This window comes from Mixophyes fleayi, chromosome 3 (genome assembly GCF_038048845.1).
Source record: "Mixophyes fleayi isolate aMixFle1 chromosome 3, aMixFle1.hap1, whole genome shotgun sequence".
Classification (NCBI taxonomy): Eukaryota; Metazoa; Chordata; class Amphibia; order Anura; family Limnodynastidae; genus Mixophyes; species Mixophyes fleayi.
This window is the reverse complement of record NC_134404.1, coordinates 339475483-339494642: the sequence shown is the minus strand read 5'-3', so window position 1 is coordinate 339494642 and position 19160 is coordinate 339475483. Positions and strand designations below refer to the sequence as shown.

Here is a 19160-nt window from a genome sequence, read left to right as displayed (position 1 = left end):
TAGCTACGGCGATATAGGTATCTTTTCCCCTCTTACAGTTGTATTGCTGTGCCGTGGTGTCGGATGTTGCTTTACAATGGAGGTAACAGGACTGTAGGGAGGAGGTGGGGGAGGAATACATGGGATGGGGCTTAGTCCTTTATAATTTACATATACACATCCTCAAAGGTGAGGTTTGACCAACAATTATCAGGCTGTGCACATTCAGGTCACTAGTTTATGGAACATTGGCTGCATAATGTGGATTAAACTTTTGGCAAAAGATTTGAGATAGAAAATCTACTTAATGGATGTTTATGGTATTATTTAACCTTTTTAGGGCACCATATGAGGGCTGCAGGGCCGTGCAGAGGGCACATAAGACCGTACCTGGTATAACAGTACAATATCATGAACAAATAACACTACAACGCTGTCCCACGATATAGTTATTGTGGGTGTATTTTGGTTGTCGCCCAGGCGTTGTCTGGTTTTAATGTTACTTTACAGTAAAGCTCACCAGCTGTTGGGCTGCATGTCCCAGCATGCAATGTTCTCCTCTGGCTGCTGGTGCATTGTGGGAATTGGCTCACTTAAATCACTTTAGGCAAAGCTGTTGTGAAGCCAAGGGCCACGGAACAGCCCTTAAAGGGCCCTTGGTTCTGCAGACCAGTAAGAAACTGCTGGGTGTTGGAGGTGCCAGGGAGGAGGGATGTTCCTGCAATGTGGATCATGTCCCGGGAGATGCCAGCAAACATTACCTGGATGAGACAGGACAGCGCCCGCTTTATATAAATACTGAGGATGTGGTCCGGGAGGAAACGTCCTGTTGTAGGACTTCTTTCTGTGTCTATTTCTTGGGCGCCAACAAGTTTTATTCATATGTGTATTTTTTTAATTTACTGTAAAATGGAGCTTTTTATACTTTGCCACGGTCGTCCCCTCATCTGTGCAAAACCCATTTAGGTTCTCCAAACTTTCTCAGGATGTAATACAGAAACTTCTATATATGCAGCTCCTGCTTAATATGTGGGCGGGGGTCCATATAGGGCCAGTTTTGTTGACGGCCTTGTATGTTAGAAGTATTTTATATTTGATTTGTTGAAAAAGAGGCAACCAATGTGGAGACTGCGGACTCGGCAGAGGAAGAGCGATTTTCTTTGCAACGCAGTCTAGCTGCTGCGTGCAAAATAGATCAGAGGGGGTTCAGTCTGATTTGGGGAAGACCAGTAAGGACAGAATTGAAGTAGTCAATGCAGGGGATGTGTGTGTGAGATATGTACATATTCTGTAAATGTTTTTTAGATATCTGTAACATGATATAAATATAGAGTTTGTGGTGGAAAAAAGGATATTTCTGAGTCAAGGATAACACCTAGGCTGCAAGCTTGTGGGGTGGGATTTATGGTCATGTCATTAGAAATGTCAGGCAGGAAGCTTCTATTGTTTGATGGCAATATTCTGTTTTTGAAAGATTAAGTTTGAGTTGGCGAGAAGACATCCAGGATGAAATGGCAGAAAAAGTCTGTTACGCAAAACAACACAGATGGTGAGAGATCAGGAGAGGATAGATAGATTTGTGTATCATCCGCATAGATATGATACTGAAATCCAAAGGAGCTTATTAGTTTTCCAAGAGAAGTGGTGTAGATAGAGGATAGCAGAGGACCTAGGACTGAGCCTTGTGGTCTCCAACTGATAAAGGAAGCGGAGCAGAGATGGATGCAGAGAAATTAACACTGAAAGAGCGATTAGATAGGTAGGATGAGAACCAGGATAGGACAGTGCCTTCAAGACCTAGGGATTGTAGTGTTTGTATGAGGAGAGAGTGGTCAACAGTGTCAAATGCAGCAGAGAGATCCAGGAGAATTTAGAAGAGCGTAATCACCTTTAGTTTTAGCTGTGATCAGATCATTGACAACCTTGGTCAGCGCAGTCTCTGTGGAGTGTTGAGAGCGAAAGCCGGACTGAAGAGGATCCAATAGGTTGTGGAAAGGAGCATGTGAGACGAGTGTAGGCAGGGGCATGGGAGCGGAGATTTGCCATTATAACTTATGGGGAGAGCATCGGAGGAGGGGAGGATCCTCAGATCCATTACGGGCAGACTTAGTGCCCTCTCCATCGCAGATTCTGCGGGGCGATAGAAACCTGCAAGTAAAGAGATCGCAATTCCGACCACTTTGCTATAAACTATTCACCGGGACAGAATCCTGTTGTTTTGGCTGAAGAATGTTTATAAATAGACCAGTTATATAATTTCTCATATATATCTTATATAATCAATGTGATAAAACTAACATGAGAAAAATACAATAGGTCATAAATAAACTCCAGGGGGTTTATTTACTAAACTGTGTGTTTGAAAAAGTGGAGATGTTGCCTATAGGAACCAATCAGATTCTAGCTGTCATTTTGTAGAATGCACTAAATAAATAACTAGAATCTGGTTGCTATAGGCAACATCTCTACTATTTCAAACCCGCAGTTTAGTAAATATACCCACAAGTATCTCCCATATGGAAATATTCTGCGTTCAGCCTGCATCTACCAGTGACGTTGGCGTGATCTGCAGTCATGAATGGATGACACATTGTCTGGAGATCTTTAATTCTCGCTGCACTGTGAACAATAATAACTTCTCATTGGTGGTTTGTAGTCTGTACATGTAATTACATTCCCAGCACTCTCACAGTCGTCGTCTAATAATCCGGGTCTGGAGGGGCCCCCTTGGGCAGTGAACTGGTTAATACTCAACTCATTCTTCAAATTCTACTGCTAGCCAAAGGGGGTCGCAGTGTGATTTACAGCCATGGGAACTGTTGTCGGGGGCAACCACCTAATAACAGACCCCCCCTCCTCCTCCTCTCATTGTGACATGAGTGAACAGATGAAATATAGAACGTTGGAGACTGCACGGAGCTCTTTGTATCCCAGAGAGAGTGGAGCGGAGCAGTATCCAGCACAGGAGAGTAAGTGCCAATTCATGACCTCCGACAATGCTGGTACTTTGGTTTATTGCTGTGGCTGAGCTTTGTTGTATGGGGAGGGGGGGAGTTATACACTTATTGTGTGAGTGTGACATTGTGACTTTTATCACAGCTTGTCAGGTACCATGTTAGAAGTTTGCAACTGGTAATGTAATATAGATGGTTTTGCTATTTTTGTAATTAGTTTAAAACCTGCAGCATTATACATGACGATGGGACACAGCTTAGTGTGCTCATATAGATGGTGTGTATATAATATATTTACAATTTCTTTTCATTCATTTCATTGGGTCTTTTTTGTACTTGCCAAATTTACCCCATTAGGAAACTTTACCCCATTTCAAATCTGTAACTTATTGGTTTCACCAAATTCTTCTCACTCCCCCTGCCCCCCCCCCCCCCCCTCTTAAGCTGCTTCCCCAGGACTGTTACAGCCACTTAGTTACAATGAGCAAATTTCTGCACTCTAGAATTGAGTCTCCATGTTCCAAAGATCCAACATGGGAACAGGATGGAGGCGTGACGGCTTAAACGATGCGTTTTACACGTGTTTCATACCACAATTAATCATGGAATATAGATTATAACTCTGATTAACTTCCCTGAAACTTGAAACATATCTGAAGGGGCGTATTACCACCTGTTTGCACCCTGTTTAATGGGCCTTTGGAATAACAAAATAATTTTTTCGTCCCAGACTGAGCGCAGCCATATTCTTGGGATTCTGGCCGCAACGTCTAAGTGAAGTGTACCTCTCTTTACGCCATTTTCAGTCGCTGTCTGGTATTGAGGTCTCTGACTTCAGTCCCCTTTTACAGCAGGTGAAATAAAAGTTTGGATTTAAATTAGAAGACTGACATTTTATGTCGGGGGCAAAATCGTAAATGTGGATCTCTGCGATTGTCTGAGCAGTCGGTGTAACGTTGACATAAATGCAGAACGCTGTTTGTGTCACAACTTAGTGCTATGTGCAGCGTTTAGACATCCGAATGTCTATGATATCTTAGTAGAATAATGTTGTTTTATGGTTGTATTGTTAAGCTGAAGGTGTCCTCGCTCTAGAACATTGCAATTTCCTGGTTAGAAAATCGTTGGGCTCAAGACTCAGGTCAGCAGCCTATTAGGAACATTTTAAAGAAAAAAAAGTGCAGATAGCCCAGTGACCTAGCCCAAGGTGAACCACTAGGGGACTGACCCAGCGTTGGCTGAAGTATACCTAGAAATGGGGATCCTCACATATCCCAACATCTGCCCCATCCCTGCTCCGTCCAATCACATACTAAGGAGGCGTGTCAGTTCTCTGCTGTCCACACGTAAATCCTGGGCCCTTACATGAAAACCATTGTACTTATCCTGGACCCCACCAGGGTTTGGCCATCAAATCATTTTGCAAAATGGTCATTGGAACCATGTTCACTTATTTTAATAAGTAGCTTTAAAACTGGTTTTACCCTTGATCCCCATTGAAATCGGTGATCCAACTTCATTTAACCATTGATAAATGATTGTGTTGCCTGTATGTATAAACACTGGTATGTACGCGAGCCATGTGTGGCTGCTGAGTGATGGCTGTTGTATAGACGAGTTAATGCCTCTATTTCACTACAACCCGTTACCATACCTGACAGGATATCCATCACACGCTGTCTGTGTTGGAGTCTACTGATCTGAAACCTATTACTGGCTGTGTGTACAAGCTATCCTGATGTAGCGAACACTTAGAGGGCCAAACCCTGACAGCCAGTAGTAACTGTGTGTATATATGTGTGTGTATATATGTATATATATTCATGTTTGTTGTGAGTACTGCTAAATTATCAACCCCCACTTTCTTCCCTTGTTTCCACCATAGTAAATATTAACCCTTTAAAAGCTTAAAATTATTTGGAGGTGTGATATTGGTTAGGGGTATCCCCTCTTTGAAGTTGGGAGCCACCTTCTATATATGGAGTTATATGTACACATATATCTACCACCACACTGAGTATAACCCATCTGTGCTCTGTCCAAAGACCACATCAATACCTGCAGATCCCTGTCAGAGGTAGTATGCGCCTGCTGAGACCAGTAGTTCCACAACAGCCCACCTCTGAGAATACACATTGCACTTATCTGTTCCTACAGTAACTGGCTGGAGGTCAGGTGCTGAGAGGGTTAATCTTGCGATCTCTGTAATTACCTCATTAGTGGCACTTTCACTGCACTGAGCCATTAATGATTTGTTAGCTGTGATGGAGACTGTCTGTAGATCATTAATACCTGATTATACACAGTACAATTACTGTACAATAAGCACAATGACAGATGTAACCTGGGAACGTACAGTTAACCCTCCTCTTAGCTTCCTCTCTGATGCATAATCCAGTGAGATTATACTTCTGCCTTTCCCACTTATTTTCCTATTACAATTAGCTCATGTGCATCATTTCCTTATGATTATTAGATGTAACTTGTTCTTTTATTGCTGTTTCTGTTCACTGGAGATAGTGGAATGAAATGCGGATGGCCGGCGGCTGACGAAGCGCATCGTCTGCTCAATCCGGCCATTGGAAGCGCTCCCTAAGTGCCGTCAGCGGCTGTGAGTGTCGGAAGTGCTGGTTCTGTGGTACTGGTGTGTACGGAGCTATAATGACTGCTAGGGGGAGTGGGGGTGGCTGTCTTTGTAAAAAGGGGGGCACTGGCTTCTATACCATACTTGCCAACTCTCCCTGAATGTCAGGGAGACTCCCTGAAATAGGGGTGATCTCCCTCACTCCCTGAAGAGTCTGGCATTCTCCCTGATGCTGAGCCAGTACAAGACGTGGTTGGCTTCGCCATCTGTGGCATGATGACACAGTTCAGAAATTGTGTCCTATGTCCATGTATTGATGCCTATGGAGGTGGCCATTTTCATGGAGACCAAGATTTAATGAAAGACTGACAGGTAAGACAACATGACTTCAGTAATGGAGACAGAAATGTAAAACACAATTCAGTCTCTAGAAATTCATTAGCTGCTTTTCTTTAACACATAGTTGCCTACTCTCCCGGAATGTCTCGGAGACTCCCGCATTTCTGGGAGACCTCCGGGGAGAACAGGGCAACCTCCCGGTTCTCTCCACACAATAGATAAGTGGCGGGGTGGGGCTTAATGACGCAAATATTGTCATCTTAGCCCCGCCCCCTACTGTAATTGGCCAAAATTATGACAATTGTTTAGGGGGCGAAGCCAAAATGATGTGATAGGTCCAGCCCCGCCCCCGCATGCCCACCTCCCCCTGGATCTCCCTGAAGCCAACGAAGAAAAGTTGGCAAGTATCTTCTATACTGTGAAGGGGGGGGGGGGGGGCACTGACTGCTATACTGTCATACTGGAGGGGTATTCTGTATTGGGGGAAGGTAGTAACTAACGTGTCTATGGGTGGGGGCATTGGCTGCTATATTGTGTATGGGGTGGGGGCACCTTTAAAAATCCACATATAATTTGCAGTGATTGTGACCCAGGATGTTGCCTATTCTACTATTATCCTTGTTTCACCCCGGTCACCACAAGCTCACCGGGTTACACACCAGCCCGTGGTAATAACCGGTGTGTTTGATGGAACCACGAGGCTATCAGTACAGATTCATCAAATAACTCAACTTTTCACTCCACTTTCTCTAATAACCGCTGGTTTGGATGCTCCCCTCATATAGAATCGCCCTGTGTGACATGTGCCCGGACGTCCAAAACGGTGACAATTTGTCTGACTTAATAATAATATTCACAAATCAATATAATAATTACATTTAAACTTATCTTCCTCACCTACAGAAATCTCAACCGACCCCCCCCCCATACATCTCCACCTCCATCTCTTCCCATACTCCTCCTCGTCCCCTCCGCTCTGCCAATGATGCCACCTCGCCCTGGCCGAAGGCGTGAGGCGATCTCCTACGCCCGGTCAGGTTGGCTGCTTCTCACCAAGGCTTCACGTGTGCCCTTAAAACTCACTTCTTTATATCAGCCTCCTCCTATCTCCTGTACTGCAGCTTCCACCCCCACTCCCCCCCTCGGTTCCAACCTATTTGTGTCTTACCAATTCCTTTAGGATTTAAGCTCTCAGGACCAGGCCCTCTTTTAACGTGTTCTCCTTCTAAGATCCCATCACCCTCTGCACCACTTCCCTCGCCCTGTTTTCCTGACCCCAGACCTATATCACGTTGGTCATCACCATCTCTCTCACTCACTGTTCTGTAATAACTTGATCTACATTACTGAGTAATCTGTGTAATCTGTTATATAGTAGGTGTCTGGTCTTTATATTACTGTGTTTGTTATTTATTATGTAATGTGTTATTGATCATTGCTGTCTGTGCTGTATAGTTCTGTAAATCTCAGTACAGCGCTGATGACCGTTTGTGGCACCTTATAAATAAAAGATGATAATAATAATGTTAAGGGGTTTATAGTAAATAAATATATTTGTGATAAGGTTGATCAAGGACGAGGGACGTTGCCTATATATCCAGATTTCCATTCATTAAAGGTTGTCTTATCCAATCAGATCCTGACACATAACATGTCATGACCAGACACAGGCACACATGGTCAGACACGGTCAGACAAGGGCACACATGACCAGACACAGGCACACATGACCAGACACGGTCAGACAAGGGCACACATGGTCAGACACGGGCAACCATGACCAGACACAGGCACACATGGTCAGACACGGTCAGACAAGGGCACACATGGTCAGACACGGGCACCCATGATCAGACATGGGCACACATGGTCAGATGTGGTCATTGTATGACTGTCCAGTCATCCTGGTTAACATCTACAAGATTCAGATCACATGCTGGTTTGTGTTGGGCCAAAACGTTAAACTAATTGTCTCTTAGAATTGCAGGTATGGATACTTAAATCTACAGAGACCTCCAGAGCCTAAACAGGCTGAAAACAGGACACGATCTATCACTTGCAGTGTCATAGGTAACCACACTATATATAGACTCCAGCATCGTAACTCCAGCCATGGTCAAAGGTGTGACCAGAATAAGACAGATGGCGCCGGCAGCAGGGTTTGGGGCAGTGCGTTCTTCTATCTGGTAGAATATAATAATGATTAAAACGAGGCTGCTTATCTGATAGAGTTTATACCACACAGTTGGCCACATATGCAGCTATTTAAACTTGTGAAGCGCATAGTCCCTGGCAGTCATACAATTATAGTATATAATATACGTGTGTCACTAGAAGAAGAACTGTGTACTATAATCCAAGAGGTATTAGTGGCGCTATATAAATAATAGATGATGATGATGATGATGAAGAAGAGGTAATCATCGTGTTGATCAGTTTGATTACGTTACTTGACGAATGTGGACAGACTAAAGTATCTTCATCAAGCAAATGCAGCCAAGTATCACATATTTAGATAGTTCCATCAATGTTAGGATAATTTATGGAAGCTTAAAGAGAATCCATCACCCACACAGAGCGGAGGCAGCTTGGCTGAACCAACATTCCTGAACATGCAGCCTGTGAACTAGTGACATCACTGAGTGATGTCATTAGTATCTAGGGATGTGATAGGCTGAATATTGGTCCAGCGCACAACATGGCTGCCTTTGCTGTGTGTCGGTGGTGTAAGGGAACTTCTTAGAAAATCAACTAGGCTAGGTGTACTACCTTCTACTGACCACTAGATGTCAGTAGACACAAGTATAGTATGTACTGCACTGGGAGCTTGTACTGAGGTCTGTACATAATGTACACGGACTATAACCTGACTATGCTCAGATACATTCCATAGATAAACCTGTTGATAACAAGAAGACATTATTATTATGCATTTAAAGTGTACCTGTTATATGCACACTGGAGGCAGCCATTTTGTGGCATGAACGGGTGCAGATGCAATTACACCCTCCTACATGACATCTTCTACCCTGTGCCAAATGCCCCCATTTACTCCACTTACTCTCCTGTCTCCTGGAATGTGTGGGGGGCTCACAGACTCTGAAAGAGGAGGCGCCCTTCTGAATCCTGGGCAGAGGCGGGGCTTAATGATGCCATCCGCGATTACTACACACTTCCATTAGTTCATTTGCGGAGTCCTACAGCAGGGGCAGGGCCGCGGTGATGTGATAGTGTCACCACGCCCCCTCGCTACCCGCCACCAGACCCCAGACATGAACAGTAGGCAGGTACGAGATTAATGTACTATTGCAGCTATCTTTGCTGAATTCTTTGATGCTGTTAGAAACATCTTCCTTGTCAATAAATTAATTAATTCTAGCCAGGTAACTGCAGTGGTAAAATAAACAGGACTATTGTTTTGTTTTTTTATTTGTTTGTTTTTTGAAACATTGTTCAAATAACTAAACTATTACAGATACAGTCCTGTTCATTAAAGTCTACAAAAATGTTGTTTTGCAAATAAGACAAAGTTTTGTATCTATGGTAAACTGTAAGTGACAATATGTGGGTGTTGGAAGCTGTCACTATATAATAACTATTATTTAGACAGAATGCTTCCATCTCTGTACACACTGTTAGTTTCCTCCGCACTCTCCCCCTGTGGGAATTTTAGCTGTAAACAACGTGCAAGTGGGTGATTTGTGTCAGGCTGAGCTGGGCAGCTGTCCCTGAGATGCTGAGGGCAGCTGGTGAATCACTCAGAGGGGAGGGCAGGGAAGATACCCCCCATGATCACAGTGCAGTAACGCTGGCACTAACTACATGTAAGCTGAGATCTGCTTATTACCACTAATGTGAAGCCTGTGGAGGTTGATGCAGAAAATGAGGGTTTAATTGTAAGTGACCAGCAAGTGGCCGATGTGGCTTCTGGTTTTCTCAATGCAAAGTCTGAGGTTTTACTGTGGAATTGGTCTGAGGATTCATTGTTGCCTTCAGGGATGTCATGTTTAGGACAGTGTTCAATGTACTGCAGAGAATCTTCTGATGACAAATCTGGACGTCTGAGGGTGATAATCAGAGTACGTGATAGCATCAGAGTTGCAATTTTTTTTTTACTTTCATCAAGCGTCAAAAACTAATTTTATGACCCTCACCAACTGGCGTTAAAAATCATACTTGCGTTTTTTTTAAAAGGCCTGGAATTGATGGCATTGGTGGAAAAAAACAGGTTTCATCCTTTGGACCCATTAAGCAAGACCCACCGGCAGGGGTAATGTGGTCTGGGAGAGAAGGAAAGGAGAGTGTTCCCCCATATAAAGGGGACCCCCCCATCCCGCCCGCCCTGATAACTTGTCAGACCTTCCACTGCGGGGAAGGGGAGGTGGGAAAGTCATCAAATCTCCCAGGTCCACCTGTAAACATTTGCCTTGTACATGACTGTTATGGAGAACCGCAGTCGGTCTGATCCTGCCTACAGTCAGGTAACTGTGAGGTCGTAGGCTGGAGAGCTGGTCGCTGCTTCTGCTCAGTCTCTACACACTTCAGGCATACTGAGCGCATCATGCGTTTGTTTTACTCTGCATGTAACTCGGCTCTGTGTACTCCCAAAGTCAACAAGGAAAGGATCTAAAGATACCTGTGGTGATGACTACGGGTGTAGGTTCACTTTGCTGTACTAGATACGTACAACACCTATGTCAGGGGCGCACGCAGGGGGGTTTCTGGTTCTCCAGAAACCCCTCCCCTCCGCGAAGAACGGGCGCTAAACAGTGCCCCTGCATAGTGGCACTGTACTATACAGCAGCCGCGGCGCTGTCAAAGAAGCATCACAGCACCGCCGCAGACACTTATTTCACAGCGCCGCTATATATTCAATTAATGTTACCGGCCAATATTATAGTCATTTATGATTATACATGGACATTTTAAAAAAATGTTTTTGTCTTGTTTTTTTTTCTTGAAAAACATTTATTAGGGTGTTATTATTGGTACTGTACATAACATTTTTACAGTTACTCCTGATTACAAGCACATGTTATAGCATGTATACAATACTGACATAACTAGGGCTCAGGACTTCAACAAGACCTCTAGCTGGAGCAAGAGATTCGGCAGAAAACCAGCGTACGTCTGTGTGCGCTCGAAGCTGACTTGGACGTGGCTGCGTTCTGTTGCGCACCAACCGGTTCTGAGCCTGCGCAGGGTGATTTTCGTGAACGATACGCACAAAAGTGGCAGATAAGTTCCTCAATAACTCAGGCCCATAGAGAACAATGGACGAGGCGTCACCATGCTGCCATCTTGGATGTGACCCAGTGACCGTACACGTTCTGTCAGGAGAGCCCTGTATTAGGTCTGTGGAGTCATTTTCTTCTCACTGAGTGACATTTCCAGCCCTGCGGCCATGTCTCTGAAGCATGTTAATGACACAGGCCCCCATCCAGCAGGATCTGGTTGTCATGGGCCCCCAGGCGCCCGGCTGGCAGCTCTCCGGGCTGTAGTGTAATACAGGAACTGGCTGCGTGATGGAAAGCTGGTAGAGAGCAATCCTTCAGACAAAGGAGCCTGTGCTTTACCTGTGAATCAACAGAGCTTTGTACTTACATACTGGGCACCGAGCCACAGCCTCTTACTATGAGTCAACAATAAGCCCCATCCTCGCAAAACAGATGGTAAGGAAAACATTAAATGGACTTTACCTTCATTTTTCTGAGAGGACGGCACATCTATGTGTCATATACGTCTCCCGGTCGTGTCCTTCTGCGCAGAGCGCCAGGGCGGAATTTAAGAAAGAAAAAGGTGGTGATATGATTTCTGTTGGAAATTATGTGCAGGAACGGTGCCAAATCCACCCCGTTAAAAGTATGTGACCCCATCCCCAGGGCCTACAAATTTGAGCTTTCAGTAAAAAAATGATTAAAAAACAAAATTTAAAACTGTTTTTTTTCAAATAAAAACTATTTTTTTTTATGATTTTCCACTCCATTGCCCAGAGTATCTCACTGTCTCCGCCGGCTGCCTTCTTCCCATAGTGCATCCTGGTATCATCTCTTCCCCAGGAAAACGACGCACCTGGCCGTCCACATGATGTAAAAGAAAACGTGAGACCAGGCCACCTTCTTCCATTGCTCCATGGTCCAGTTCTGTTCCTCATGTGCCCATTTTAGGCGGTTTTGGAGGTGGACAGGGGTCAGCATGGGCAACCTAACCTGACCCGGACCAGTCTTTACGGCTACACAGCCCCATACGCAGCAAACTGTGATGCTCTGTCTGTTCTGACACCTTTCTATGACAGCCAGCATTAAGTTTTCAGCAGTTTGTGCTACAGTATCTCTTCTGTGGGATTGGACCAGCCTTCGCGCCCCATGCGCATCAATGAGCGTTGAGCACCCGTGACCCCATCGCCAGGTCATCGTTTGTCCTTGGACCACGTTTAGTAGGTACTAACCACTGCATACCGGAACACCCCACCAGACCTGCCGTTTTGGAGATGCTCTGACCCAGTCGCCATCACAGTCTGACCCTTGTCGCTCAGATCCTTACGCTGCTCATCATTCCTGCTTCCAACACATCAACTGCAAGAGCTGACTGTTCACTCGCTGCCTAATATATCCCACCCCTTGACAGGTGTCATTATAACCAGATAATCAGTGTTAGTCACTTCACTTGTCAGTGGTTTTATTGTTGTGGCTGATGGGTGTATATTCTGTACCGAGAGAGATGCTGCCAGCACATCACTGTGTCTCCTGCTCCTGTAGGTGTCACCTGAGCCCAGGTAGACGGCAGGGGAAGGGTTAAGCTCTCCTGCTGAGAGTCAGGTGCTGTCAGGGACACTCAGGTGTGTACACTCCCAGGTATTAACATAACAATGGCCGGGTCTGCCCCAGGGGTGACAGCTCCTGGTTACCTGGTAACCGTGTTTACCTGTGGTATGTGCGAGTATACCTGTGGCACGCGGAGGACACCTAAACGTGTGAGGCTGACACTGAACCTGCCTGGGATCCTGATATTAATCTCCAGCCTGTGGGTCAGATCGGGGAGATAAGAGCCAGGTACCTTCCTATTCTGTGTGATCCTGCTGGGATGGGGTCTGTGTGCTTCACCCATTGCACAAATAAGGGGGTCGTACTTCATCCAGATCCTAATAGTTTTTTTTTCTTGTGAAAACTCCTATTACTTGCTGTACTGAGGATTTGCAGACTTAGTTTACTAGTTGTCCCTAATTTTCAATGCCAGGTTTTTAAGATGCGTCCCTAAAAGTGTCCCTGTTTTTCTGCACATTGCAATCCCTATTTTACTGCATGCTAAATGTTTCTTGCTCTATATGAGTTCTCTCTATGTTTTAGAAGTTAAAAGTGATTTAAAAGCAGTATCTTAAATGGAAAGAAACCCCCTCAAAAACCACTATAACATAACATGCTGGTGATTGTAGTTCTCCAAGGTCTACGGACAGTGTCCTGTGTAACCTGTGCGGATGCACTGGGCAAATGTTTTGAAATTGTGCCAAATCTTTTATCCTTCCTGGAAATGAGCAGTTTAGACAGTGGAGCGATTTTGCGGGATATGTATCTCAAAGGTTTTCCGCACTTGTATATAGAAGTGTAAATGCTGTGATATTACAAAAAATATATATTTATTAGGAATGTATTATGTAATCATAAAGTATAAATTCAGAACTGAATAGAATTGTGCTTATACTTCCCTGCTGGAAGAGATTATCTTATAATGCGGGATATCCTTGAAAGTTGACAGAACATTAAATAACATTTTTTTTAAAGGCGAAACATTGAAATTCTGTTTTATTGACACCTAATTCCTAATAAGTGTTTTTTTCCCCACAGGATAATAGTGTTGAGAATACATGTAGGATCGGAACAGTTCATATTATTTACCGTTATATTCTGTAAACGTTTAGTGTAATATTATCTGTTTGAAAATCAGATGGATTAAGTAATACAATGTCCGTTGTTTAAATGCCACAAAACCTGGGACGCCATTTTAAAGACAACTTCTGAGTGGATGTTGCAATTAGTAAAAGATAAATACAATATAAATAAATCTGAATAGTGATATATAACTATGTCTATAACTAGAGTTTATGGGTCAATATAATAATTTATAATCCTGGCGTGTTGAAAGGCTGGGTACACACTATGTAAAATTTCTCCCAATGCGATATCATTAACGATTTTACCAGCGACAGAAAGTCCCGATCATCATGCCGATTCCTGTGTACACGCTGTACATGTTTTACACGATTTACCATCAGATCTGTGCTCTTCATCTGTCATAACCATCTGCTGAAAAGATCCTGACTCTGCACACTGCATAGAGATCTATGGACACTGCCGGTCCTGAGTGCAGACACACTGCATAGAGATCTATGGACACTGCCGGTCCTGAGTGCAGACACACTGCATAGAGATCTATGGACACTGCCGGTCCTGAGTGCAGACACACTGCATAGAGATCTATGGACACTGCCGGTCCTGAGTGCAGACACACTGCATAGAGATCTATGGACACTGCTGGTCCTGAGTGTGTACACACTGCATAGAGATCTATGGACACTGCCGGTCCTGAGTGCAGACACACTGCATAGAGATCTATGGACACTGCCGGTCCTGAGTGCAGACACACTGCATAGAGATCTATGGACACTGCCGGTCCTGAGTGCAGACACACTGCAGAATTGGAACGACATTGTTCCATCGTTGGACATCATTTTTAGTTCAGTTTAAAATGCAACCGATACGATGAGCTCTGGAACGATATTCGCTCATCGCTGCAGCGTACACAATAATGCGATATCGGGTTGTTTATCATATGATTGGCTGAAAAGCCTGTAGTGTGTACTCAACCTAACAATGTAATTTGTATATGGCAATTAGATAGAGGAGCTAATGACCTTTCTCCATACATAGGAGCTCTTAGAGTCGGGAGGACATCCAACTAGAATTTTGCTCCTTGGCAAAATGACGTTGTGCAGCCGGGATGGCAAATTTAAAAATGTAAAATGCGTGAATGTATTTAAAGTTGGCAAGGGGCACATTCTAGCTCAACCGTAAATCGCAGTGTAAACATAATTCTGCCCAGTATTTTTCCTGCATGCAAATAAAAAAAAAAGACATTTGTCCCCTTGGATCCCTGAATGGTTTTTCCAGGAGCAAGTTTGCTCCTTTTCGTTGGATTTGGTCCTAACTGTAAATGTGGCTCCAGGCCCGGCGCTCCCATTAGGTAAGGTTAGGCACTTGCCTAGGGCGCCGGGCTCTGGAGGGCGCCACAGAATACTAAATGACTTTAAAACTGTGCGGCGACCACTGACCATACCTGTCACGGCCGCCGCACAGCATTCAGATGCACGGGGAGGGGGAAGAGGCTATTTTGTCACCACCTCTGCCTCTCTGCTCCGTCTCCGCCCCTCCACTTACTAGTGTCAGTGAGTGGAGGGGAGGAGACGGAGCAGAGAGGCGGCGGTGGTGAGACAAGGTAAGGAGAGGAGGGAGGAGGGCGGCAATTTTTGCGGGGGGGGGGGGGCGCCGATTTTTTAAAAATGCCTAGGGCACCATGGACCCTAGCACCGGCCCTGTGTGGCTCATCCTTGTGATTTCTGGGACTTTATCAGTTAGTTATAAAATGCATCAAAAAGTCTTAGTATAAAAACCAGGGGGAATAAAAGCCCCATTACTGGCAAGTTGTCACTGGCGATAGTTCTCTTGGAGTTAGACGCATCTCATCGTCATCATTCTCAGTTGGTATCTTACACCTCGATACGTACACAGGACCCCCACCCGCTGCTTACATCTGCACGACCATTTATCTTTAAATCTTAAGTACACAACTGGAGACTAACACTAGTCCTTTTTTGGGGGCAACATAGTCAAAGTTGTGTCTGAACTTAGTTTTTGTTTAAACAAAGTTTTAAGCTTAGTGTACAGTCTTTGTCATGTACTTTGTACGCTTGCACAGTAGTCTGTTTTGGAATAAACATCACAGCGTAACTGAAGTCATTATTTCTGTAGCTTTTCTCCCTGGGAGTTTTGTCACTTTTCACTGTGCTGTAAACTGCAGGCGGTTTGATTATTACTAATTAGCAGATCCTCTTGTACATAGTTCAGAGAGACTACAGCCTGTCCCCTCCAGTGAGTAGGATGAGACATATCACCAGGTGAGAGACGGCTGCTGGAGAGAGACCGGCAAACACAGTAACTTTACTTTTTTATTTTCGTAAAAACATAAAAATACCATAAAAATATTATTTTTTGTGGTTGTGTCTCTGCAAAGAGAGATAAGATCATAGACTGTGGAACAAAGGACAATATATAAATTATATAATAGTTATCACAGCGATACCGCTGTGTTTTGGGACTAAACAAATAAAGTTTGTTAAAGTATTAAAGCAAGACTTCCATGACTGAGCAATTCCTTGTCACAAAGTTATTGTTTGGAAAAAACATTCTTATTAATCATTTAGATACAAGGAACAAGGAGTTTATGGAATGGACACAAGGAATAATTGTTGGGACCTATGGAATGGACAACATTCTATGTTACCTTTTAAATTACTTACATTATGGAAGTTGTCATTGATCAAATAGAAAGGAGAAAGAATTTCTCATGACATGTTACATCAGTACATCCCCTCTAACAATTATAGGGATATTTGAACTTGGTGGTTGAGTTATCTGTGCCAAGGTACATGCAAGCTCCTCCCTCCTATAAATCCCACCCACTAGGAGCCCAGTCATTGTGGTGTTGGCTGTACTATGTTGGAGGTTGTTCTGGCTCCCACTATTGTGCTGTCTGGGTACAGGGCAAACACATATTAGAAATTCTGAACAAGAAATTTATTTATTTGCATCTTCATATTAATATTAGTAGGAGATACCAATTTCCCTGGCTTAATACCCTTAGAAGCTATAAAATATTAGGAAGCCTTTTAGGATTTAATAGGCAGCAATGAGCATCGCTCAGACCTGAGTATATCATTCACGTATTTAACAAGACGACCTGTAACTATAACAAATATTTAACCATCTGGAGCCCTTGTTATGCTGTAATGGGAGGTTAGTATTTCTCCTAGGAAGATTGCGTGCCGGTGATAAGTAAGGGAATCCACTTCCCATTAATGTAATTACTAACCACTTGCTTGATAATTCCATAATAACAGACTATAACGCCTCTAACTCAGTAACCAGATCACAGCAACTGGGAATTCCCAGGTACTCTCCATCTAGAAGAACGGGGATTATTATTACATTATCAAAGGGGAATATTTGTATCATCGACAGACGCCGATATTGATGTCATGTTCTGTGACACATTCTGGCATGAGACATTGACTCTTAGAGAAAGAAAGTGGAGGTTTGTGTATCAGGTTCCCAGGTGTTAGAATATTCGCAGAAAAAACAATCTGATACCATTGCAGCAGCTTTACCCGCTGTTATCATGTGACACCGGTGCACGAGGCCTGAATCCTAAGGTTCAGTCATAGGGCAGAGAGCGCCCGCCAAAGCCACGCCAGCTTGGAAAGAGTAGCTGTGATTGTTCCATCTGCATGCCCACTGACGTGCCTAAAATGTTGCAACCAAGTATGACATTAGCCTGTCTTATTCCTATGATTTGTGTCCATACATTACATTCAATAAGTTTAGATGGTAATAAAGGGTATTGTTTTGTTATCATGTTCATTTTGTGTTTTAGTAATCGTGTTCGCTGTAGAAATTAACAAATGAAAACAAAACCAGAACTGACTCTGAAACCATGATCGTCAGCTCACATTTCTGCTACAACTCAGTCCTCTTGACTTTATGCTACTACTCAGTCCTCTCCTCCTTATGCTATTTCTCAGTCCTCTCCACTTTACGCTACTACACATTTCTCTCCTCCTTATGCTATTACTCAGTCCTCTCCACCATATGCTATCTCTCAGTCCTCTCCACCTTCTGCTACTACTCAGTCCTCTCCACCTTATGCTACTACACAGTTCTCTCCTCCTTATACTACTATTTAGTCCTCTTCACCTTATGCTACTTCTTAGTCCTCTCCACCTTATGCTACTACACATTTCTCTCCTCCTTATGCTATTACTCAGTCCTCTCCACCATATGCTATCTCTCAGTCCTCTCCACCTTCTGCTACTACTCAGTCCTCTCCACCTTATGCTACTACACAGTCCTCTTTAAGTTATGCTACTACTCAGTCCTCTCCACATTATGCTTTTACACAGTTCTCTCCTCCTTATGCTAAAACTCAGTCCTCTCCATCTTATGCTACTTCTCAGTCCTCTCCACATTCTGATACTACTCAGTCCTCTCCACTTTACGCTACTGTACAGTTCTCTCCACCTTTCTCCACCTCATGCTACTACTCAGTCCTCGCTAACCTTATGCTACGACACAGCCCTCTCTACCTTAGGCTGCTACATAGTGCTCTTCACCTTAGACTACTACAAAGTTCTTGCTGTCTTGCCTAAAATATTGCTTCCAAGCATACATTAGACATGAGCCAGTTTTGCAAAGGGCTGAAAGGACTTTTGCCCTCGTTATTCAAATTTTTGTGTCCTGAGAGCTATGATTTGCCTCTATACATTACATTCAATAAGTTTAGATGATAATAAAATGTTTTGTCTTGCTATGTTAATTCTGTGTCCTTGTCAGTTTTAATGATCGTTTTCTCTGTCGAAATTAACAAATGAAAACAAGAACAGAACTGACTCTGAAACCATGATTATCAGCTAACATCTCTGTTACAACTCAGTCCTCTTGACTTTATGCTACTACTCAGTCCTCTCCTCCTTATGCTACTTCTCAGTCCTTTCCACCTTATGCTCTTACACATTTCTCTCCTCCTTATCCTCATCTCTGCTACAGCTCAGTCCTCTTGGCTTTATGATAATACAACAGTCTTCTCCACCTTATGCAACTAATCAGTCATTTCCACCTTCTACTACTACTCGGACCTCTCCACCTTCTGCTACTACTTGATCCTCTCCACCTTCTACTACTGCTCTGTCCTCTCCACCTTATACTACCAGTCTGTCCTTTCCACCTTCTGCTTCTACTCGATCCTCTCCCCCTTAAGCTACTACTCAGTCCTCTCTGGTTTATGCTACTGCGCAATCCTCTCCACCTTACGCTACTACTTGGCCCTCTCCATCATATACTACTATTCTGTCCTCTCCACCTTATGCTACTACTCAGTCCTTTCCAACTTATTTTACTACTCAGTCTCCTCTACCATCTGCTACTACTCAGTCCTCTCCACCTTATGCTTCTTCTGAATCCTCTCCACCTTATGCTACT

At 43.8% G+C, this 19160-nt stretch overlaps 1 protein-coding gene across 2 annotated transcripts in view; it reads left to right on the top strand.

Moving 5' to 3' along the window:
- Window positions 1–2859: 2859 nt before the first annotated feature.
- The window catches only part of TOGARAM2 (TOG array regulator of axonemal microtubules 2), a 57199-nt gene continuing 40898 nt past the window's right edge, over window positions 2860–19160 (top strand). For both annotated transcript variants that reach the window (XM_075204386.1, XM_075204385.1), the window contains exon 1: window positions 2860–2948. The gene's annotated coding sequence lies outside the window, so the exon portion shown is untranslated. The remainder of the gene's footprint in view (window positions 2949–19160) is intronic.